Source organism: Salmo trutta, chromosome 9 (genome assembly GCF_901001165.1).
Source record: "Salmo trutta chromosome 9, fSalTru1.1, whole genome shotgun sequence".
NCBI classification, from domain to species: Eukaryota; Metazoa; Chordata; class Actinopteri; order Salmoniformes; family Salmonidae; genus Salmo; species Salmo trutta.
In genome coordinates, this window is record NC_042965.1 from 18,379,159 (window position 1) to 18,388,356 (window position 9,198).

General features: G+C 38.5%; 1 non-coding gene across 1 annotated transcript; it reads right to left on the reverse strand.

Moving 5' to 3' along the window:
• Positions 1–8,973: 8,973 nt before the first annotated feature.
• Positions 8,974–9,027, reverse strand: LOC115200699 (U7 small nuclear RNA). The gene has a single exon (XR_003879593.1). It is a non-coding gene; the product is annotated as a U7 small nuclear RNA (small nuclear RNA).
• Between the last annotated feature and the right edge of the window lie 171 nt (positions 9,028–9,198).

The window sequence follows — 9,198 nt, forward strand, 5'->3', positions numbered from 1 at the left end:
CATGCATCCTGTTTGTAACAAGGCACCAAAGTAATACTGCAAAAATTGTGGCAAAGCAATTCACTTTTTGTCCTGAATAGAAAGTATTGCTTTGGATTTGACCCAAACATATTACTGAGTACCACTCTCCATATTTGTAAGCATAGTGGTGGCTGCATCATGTTATCGGTATGCTTGTAATCGTTAAGGACTGGGGAGTATTTCAGGATAAAAATAAACTGAATGGAGCTAAGCACAGGCAAAATCATGGAGGAAAACCTGCTTCAGTCTGCTTTCCACCAGACACTGGGAGGCTAATTCACCTTTCAGCAGGACAATAACCTAAAACACAAGGCCAAATCTACACTGGAGTTGCTTACCAAGATGACAGTAAATGTTCCAGAGTGGCCGAGTTACAGTTTTGACCTAAATCTGCTTGAAAACTTATGGTAAGACCTGCAAATGGTTGTCTAGCAATGATCATCAACCAATTTGACAGAGCTTGAAGAATTTTGAAAAGAATAACAGGCAAATGTTGCACAATCCAGGTGTGGAAAGCTCTTAGAGACTTACCCAGAAAGACACTGTGTTCTGTATTTCATTTTCAATAAAATCACTTTGTCATTATTGGGTGTTGTGTTTAGATGGGTGAGATTTTAAAAATGTTGTTCCATTTTGAATTCAGGCTGTAACACAACAAAATGTGGAGTAAGTCAAGGGGTATGAATACTTTCTGATGGCACTGTATGTGTTTATACAATTTAGAGCACGTTTCAAACTCATTCCGTGGAGGGCTGAGTGTCTGCAGGTTTTCGCTCCTCCCTTGTACTTGATTGATTAATTAAGTTCATTAATTAGTAAGGAACTCCAGTCAAAAAACAGCAGACACTAGGCCCTCCATTGAATGAGTTTGACACCCTGGAAGTCGATGAGTTTATGACAGTGCAAAGGTCTTCTCCAGTGCAAGCACTGTGGAGTAAAAGATGTGGATTTACACCAACATAATATTTCAATGTATTATTTAGGTCTCTATAGAGTATGTAAAGTTGGGAGGGGGTCATGGGGGATTGTTTTGGCATCAAAAAAATACAAGTACAGAATATTGTATGGAACTTTATTTAGAAAGACATTTTTTTATTTGTTGTCTAAAGTTTGATAAGCGAGAGGAAAATGTAATGAATTGAAGGTGATTTGTTGATGTAAAAAATCTAAATTTACAGACATTTTGGCAAATAAAATGTGCCCTGCAAAAACGTTTGAATACCACAGCTATAGTGTAACCAGATGTGTTGTAGTATTTAAACTTGCATTGCAGCACGCACATTATAATTTAAGGAATTCTAGGGGTCCACTCACAAAGCCATCCCACTGGGCACAGACATCAGTTCAATGTCTAGTTTTGACTTACATTTTGTTGAGTTGTCAACTAACGTGAATTCAATGTGAAATCAACAAAAAAAATTCACCATGTCATTGGATTTAGGTAAAAAATTGGTTGAATAATTTACTAAATGCTCTTACATTGATGACTTTTTAAAATTCCAAGCAAGTTTTCCACGTTGATTCAATGTCATCACAGATTTTTGGGGGTTGAAATTATGTGGAAACAATGTTGATTCCATCAGTTTGTGCCCAGTAGGATGTTTGAATAATGTGTCATTTTGAGATTGTGCTTTTTCTCACATTTTACTCCTGCTGTTTTTACAGAATTTGCTTTTATTATCCAGCTCACACTATCCTTCCAGCCCTCCTTGTGTAATTCCTTCCTTCATTCTGAGACTCATGGAATATGCATGTTAAGGGATGCCAAGTGCCAACCACTTCCAATGGTTAATTTGTGAAATTGATGAGGGTTTAACGGGATAGTTTTCCAAAATAATTTGTTAATGATTTCCTTCATAGATATGAATAATGTGATCGTTACACTGGCAAATTATTTGGCTAAGATCACATCATGTCAATAAAGTTTTCAGAATTGGTTTGTAAACGTACCAATATAACAGAACATAGTTATAGAATTTCCACAAGGAAAGACTTTGACAAGGACTGACATTGAGAACTACTGATTTAAAGCAGAGTGCCTGTCGTAGACATGTTTTATTCTACCCACCAAGGTTTACTGCTAAATGTATTACTGTCTAAGCAGCTGACTTTGATAATAAAATGTGCTATCCAACAACCATATATCAAGCACCATATAACAAAAGAAAGAGAGCAGTAAATTAACACTGTACTTTATGAATGCAGCACATGGAACAATATCCTACTGTATATCCTTGCTCTCTCACTGAGGTCCACTGAGTCTTTGTATGCACAGTAATATACCTAGTGCCATGTTTAGATGCATTGTCTGCATTGAACTTGATATGTCTCTTGCATTGCCATGTGGGACAATTGGTTTATAATATTAATTTGGAATCAATCATTCACCATTTCCATCCGTTCTCCCTCTAATCTACTCTCGTAAAACGGATTTTCATCCATTACCCTTTGGCAGTTGCAATAATGATTATTCAAAATGATCAAACTGGAACTCATTCATGAATGTGTGCAATATTTAGTAATTACTAGTTTTGCAGGGTAAAATGAAGTCCAGTTTGCCAATACAGTAAGTAGTGCAAATATCAGGCCATATTTTGTCTAAACGTTTGTAAGATAGCTGCGTTTCTGTTTTCCTATTATGAAAAAATGTCAATTTAAATATATGGCTCTTAGCCTCTGTATAATGTTATCCAATGTGCAAAGAACATTCTCTGTTTACTGCGTAGTTAGCAATGAGCTTTTAGAAGCCAGATGAAGTGTTCTACATTCTCTGTATTCCTTTCTACAGCGATAATCTTTTACAATGAAAATTACAATACCAATAGATGTTACAGTAGCTATACAAAAGTTCAATAAACATTTAATAAAAAAAGTTATTGTATTGCATTTCATGAGGTTTCTATTCTCCAGGTGCTCTTAGATATAACAAAGTAATGTAAAATGTTTATCAGCACTCTCATTTTTCCAAGGTATTTCATCATGATTTAGAATGTGAATCATTTACAAAATACAGCTCCTTTACAAAATTCAGGTTTTACAGCAGTTTAGTCAATTATATCCACATCCCAGAGAGAGTGGTTGTGCTTAAACGTCCCACATAAAAAAATACTTCAGTTTACTATGGAGTATATCAGGCTATTTTTTGAGGAGAGTGCACAGTTATGAACTTGAAAAGTTGTTAATAAACCAATTAGGCACATTTGGGCAGTCTTGATACAACATTTTTAACAGAAGTGCAATGGTTCATTGGATCAGTCTACAACTTTGCACATATACTGCTGCCATCTAGTGGCCAGAATCTAAATTGTGCCTGGGCTGGAATAGTACATTATGGCCGTTCTCTTGCATTTCAAAGATGGTACAAAAAATAAATAAAAAATGTATTCATTTAATTAATTTCACATTTCCACAAACTTCAAAGTGTTTCCTTTCAAATGGTATCAAAATATGCATATCCTTGCTACAGGTCCTGAGCTACAGGGAGTTACATTTGGGTATGTCATTTTAGGCAAAAATTGATAAAGGCTCTCATCCTTAATTAAAGATGCACTATGCAGAAACACTCCAACATTTCCTGGTGGGTGGGTTTAATTTGTGGAACGTTCCAACAGGAATCTGTTCCAAAAACTTTGTAAATAACAAGGTTGCCAACAAACAATGCAACCTTTCCTGGTTGCAAAAATTCTAATAGATCACCTAATTTCAGTTTGTTACAGAACAAGCAGTCATTGTGTAGTGAATCATTGTACCATCTAAACCGCTGTGAGATATATTTTCCATAACCAAAGATATAGTATATTCAGCCGTTTAAAGCTGGTGTACAAAACCGAAATGAAAAGATGGAAAAACTAAAAACTTGGGAAGCATAGAAATAGCACTCTACCGCTTATTAGACTTGCTTTCAATGGAAATGAAAGATCTATAACTGACATTTCTATGTGAATTTGGTCAGGTAACCCAAAAAGTTACATATTGTAGCTTTAAAGGGAAACAGTACAGAGGCAGAAATCAAAACAAACAACGTTTATTAAAGCTTAGAGGATTAGTTGCTTGTTTGACACAGATAAGTAACACACATTAACAAGAGTACACCAAAATGACTTAGATCTGTTACTTCCACTAGATAGCTTTCTACGTGCTTTCACGGAAATTCAGCTGACCAATTTCACAAAATGACCAAAAACAGTGACAAACAATACTGTACTTCTGATGGTAGAAAATAAACAGTTAACCACTGCATTTACATAAATATAAATGCAACATCTAAAGTGTTAGTCCCATGTTTCATGAGCTGAAATAAAATATCCCAGAAATGTTCCATATGCACAAAAAGCTTATTTTGCTCAATTGCTGTGTACAAATTTGTTTACATCCCTGTTAGTGAGCATTTCTCCTTTGCCAAGATAATCATCCACCTGACAGGTGTGGCATATCAAGAAGCTGATTAAACACCACGATCATTACACAGGTGCACCTTGTGCTGGGGACAATAAAAGGTGCAGTTTTGTCATACAACACAATGCCACAGATGTCTCAAGTTTTGAGACATCTGTGGCATAAGCCGCCTCCAACGTCATTTTAGAGAATTTGGCAGTACATCCAGCTGGCCTCACAACACGTGTAACCACGCCCGCCCAGGACCTCAAAATCTGGCTTCTTCACCTGTGAGACCAGCCACCCGGACAGCTGATGAAACTAAGGAGTATTTCTGTGTGCAATAAAGCCCTTTTGTGGGGGAAAAGCTAATTCTGATTGGCTGGGCCTGGCTCCCCAAGTGGGTGTGCCTGGCTCCCAAGGGGGTGGCCCACCCATGACTGCGCCCCTGCCCAGTCTTGTGAAATCCAGAAATACAAATGACTTTACTTAAAGACAGTCACCTTATTGGAGGAGGGCGCTGCCAATAAACTGCTTGGACCTCAAACTAGAATAGCCTCTCCAAACAGGCGACACAGACCCGGTAGAGAGAGTGGTGAAACAGAGAAGACACTGCCTGTCCTGCTGACTTTTGATGCAGTCTTTACCCGACAAAGTCAAGTTAGGATGTGTCAGTTATCCCGTGAGAGATTTTGTCCTGCCAAGCTTAAAGTCATGTTCCAGCAGTGTGTAGGAGGGAGATTCCTAGATGTGAGAAGTGTGCAGGAGGGCATGAGACAAAGGAATGTGTAGTGTTGGTTGAAAAAGCTGTGTGTGTAAACTGTAAGGGTACCCCTGGTGCTGGAGATCAGAAGTGTCCGCTGAGAGAGAGGCAGTGTGATGTCGCCAGGATTTGAGTAGTATAGAAGGTGTCATATGCTGAGGCAGTGAAGAGAGTTGTAGAAGAAGATGGGTACAGGATGAGGGATCCTAAGAGGATCCCTGTGAGTAGGCCGAGGCCAATGGAGCGTGATAAGAATAACATGTACTACAGTAAGGTTGGTTTCTTAGCATTCGTAGCCATGGTTATCAGCTGTACCGCAGAAATAGAATGTAAATCAAAGAAATAGATGTTGTTGTACCAGCTGCAGAGAGACGTACTTAGGTGTACAAGATTTTACTGCAGAAGTTACAAGGTGTGTTGAACGATAGTGTCCCGTCCTCCCAGGCTGCCGGCCTGGTGTAGGATCAGATAGGGCCAAGTAGTGGAATAGTGGTGAGGTTTTAATGGGTGTAGGGTTTGTTGGTAGGGCCATTTCTTCTGCCTTTTTCCCCCCTTTCTTTTTTCCATTCTCTTGTTGTGTCACAAAGTGTAATGAATTCACACTCCAGAACAGTAGGTGGAAACACAGGGCTAGAAAAGAGAAATAGATTACTAGGGAGGCCGTCACCGGCCTCACACTCCACTACAGTAGGTGGTGTTGTACGCACCTTTCAGTTAGTTGCGATCCACTAATACAAATTTAAAGAAGAAGATGAAGCGGGCGCCTCCTTTCAATACAAGTCCATCACCCAGACAGAGCTGAGTAGTTGAGTACGAGAAACAACTGTCACAAACAACAACCAGTATGCGTCATTCAAATGTGAGTACAAGCCTTTTATAATATAAAAGAGGATAAGAAGAGGACTCTCTCACCATTGTTTGTTTTGTATAGTTAATATCGGCTGCGAAATACTAACGGCCAGGGGCGCCATTTTAGAAGTGGGGGAGCATAATTTTTTTTCATTTTATTATCCCTCTTCCTTTATTATTATTCTATTTCCTCTCCCTGTCACTCACTCCCTCACTCACCAGTCACAAATACAGTCAAGAATATTAGAATACTATTTTATAAATTCTCAAGCATTCTGTTCCTCCTCCTTACTTCTTTCACTGTCAATCCTTCACCTAAACAATTCTCATGAGACAACATATGCTTTTAAGATTATTCATAAGTTATTCATAATTCACAGATGAGAAAGCAGCCACATTCTGTGCTCTTCAGTGATATATGATTACAGAGTTCAGTTCGACATTCTTTTTCAAGAGTCCCAGAAATAGAAATCTTTATACATTTTTGGGATTGTTTTTCTTATCACTTATCCTGTTGGGGCCACTATGGATACTTACCAAATTAGCCTGATCTGCATTGCCCTGTAAACAGTTTGCTGAGGTGAAGACGTTTTGTATGGACTGTCAAGGATAGTTATGGCAAGTGTGTGTATGTTAAATGACAAGGTTATGTGGGTATTTTGAAACCAAGTAAAGTGATGAAACAAAACCACACTGTCCGTTTTCCTTTTTGAAGCAGGTACCCAGCATGAGAAATACATAAACGCACGAGGAATGGGATGTAGGAGGCCTGCACTAGCCCACCCATCCTTAAGTCTGAAACAGCAGGGATCCTCCAGTCACAGGCCTTAATCTCAAATGTTAATGAATTCTCAATAATATCTCCTGTGGTAACATAGTAAAGTCACATTGGCCTGTGTGTAACCTAACTTCTGTGTAAGAAAAATAGAGGTACTGTATTTGAAGTGTATTCTCCTTTGTCTTTGGCAGTTGAAGAGGTCATAAAGCAGCTCTGCCTCTTGAATTCTAATCGTGGTATTATACATGCAAAAACGTGTGACTGCATTGAAACATGGAAACAGTTACCTGGGGTCACACTCGCATATTGGCTCAGTCAATATTTACCAGGTAATCTGTCTTGCTGTTGAATTGTCCTAATGCCATATCTTTTTATTAGGCATTTCCTGATGCCCTTATGCCCTGGCTGCTCTGATGGCTTTAGTTGCTTGGGAAAGAGTGTGTCCAATAGATAGTTTATGATGAGTGGAACACAGGGACATTTGTAAGAGAACCTTTGCTTTCCTTCCATCTGCCACAGAAATCATTTGAGATCACACTCATCTCAAGACTGCGGTAGCAGAAAGACTCATCTACATCTCCCCAAACACAAAATCTTAATAAACCTAATCTATTAGTCAAAATTGTCTTGTCTCTTTGTGTTGTTGTATTGTTGGGGGTAATGACAGTTGAAATGAGCTGTTCTAGAAAGCTGCAGCTGCCACTTGATGAGTCTCATTTCCCCACAGGGGTGGCATTTGACTGTGAAAGCAAGTCTTGGCCTTCATTTATGGATCTCCACAGGTAAGAATGACTGAGCCATCCAATGATCACCCACCTCCTGCAAAAAGGAGACTGAACATGGAAAGAAAGAAAAGTGGTAACTTTCTCTTATGCCATTTTCACAGCCTACATTCTCACGTCTATAACGATGTACATTATTGTAATTTTACTAATGAATACCAAGTAAGAAACAACACAGTGGCTCAAGTGACAAGGCTCATATGACATTTTTTTATGACATTTATCCCCACCCCAAACCCAGCAACCACTGTGCCACAGCATCTCACCACTATGTCTATATAGGTCTGCTATTTTCTCACCTTTATTCTATTTTCTAATTTAACTGGTAGATTAAACCATGCATTATTTACCACGCTTTTTGCCAAGAGGTCCTAAAATGAACATCAGTGCCGTGCAACCCTGTTGATTAATTTATGTGGTGCTGTCTATTGGTGATGTTTCCAGCTCCTCTAGAACACCTGCTGGTAACAGCAGTGGGTACCACCTGTGCTTTCAACACACATATTTGTATACTGATAATGTCTCCATCTACAAGGGAAAAAAAGTTTGCAGTCAGCATAATGAAAAATAATACATGAAGCTAGTAAATAAAAAGAAACAGGTGAATTACGACTCTTATCATAATGTGATCTAATCGTATTGGTAAAGCGCAGTGTCCATGGTTGCCTTTATATTTAAGCTGTGGCCTCTCCATCTGACCTTTCCCTCTCTTTGATCATGAGAGTAGGACTGAGAGATAGACCTTGGAATGTAGCTGTGGTTGCCTAGTTACTGCTCCCACAAGGCTTCCAGTGGGTTGCCTTGTTGCCTCCTCTCTCATTGGACCCTTTGACAGAAAAGCTAGTCCAGTGATGACAGTGATCTGTGTACCTCCACTGTTCTACCACATATCTCTCTCTGTTGAGCTTGAAGACTTGACAAAAGGTATCAGGACTAGAAGCATCATGCTGCTCATCCTCCCGCAATGTTATCAATTTAGGATAGAACATTTACAAGATTGCTTGTTTTACAAGTGATTAATTGCAAGTTGTTAGATCTGGCCCAAAATGAAAAAGATATAGTATTCACTGTAGTATTTATTCACTGTGTGTTTTTTTTAACACTACAATGAATACTGTAATATGTAAAGTAGTGTTTACAGTTAACTATAGTAAAATAAATGTAGTCATATGTGGCTCAGTTGGTAGAGCATTGCACTTGCAACACCAGGGTTGTGGGTTTGATTCCCATGGGGGACCAGCATGAACAAATCTGAAAATAAATGTATGCACTCTCTACTGAAAGTTACTCTGGATAAGAGTAACTAAAATGTAAAAATATATACTGTAGTAATTCAAGTAGTGTTTTTGTGGACTGTAGGGTTTGCAGACGTGCCTGTATTATTTACTATAGTGTTTATGGTTTATGGAGGCTTTCTCCTTGAGGAAACCTACTGGAGAAATACTACAAGAGTAAAATTGTCCATAAATCTGTAGGTAGGTACAGTCATGGCCAAAAATATTTTTCAAGTAACTCACAATTTTCGCAAAAAATAAGTTGAAATTGACCAAAGTACACTACATGACCAAAGGTATTTGGACACCTGCTCATTGAACATCTCATTCCAAAATCATGGAAATTAATATGGAGTT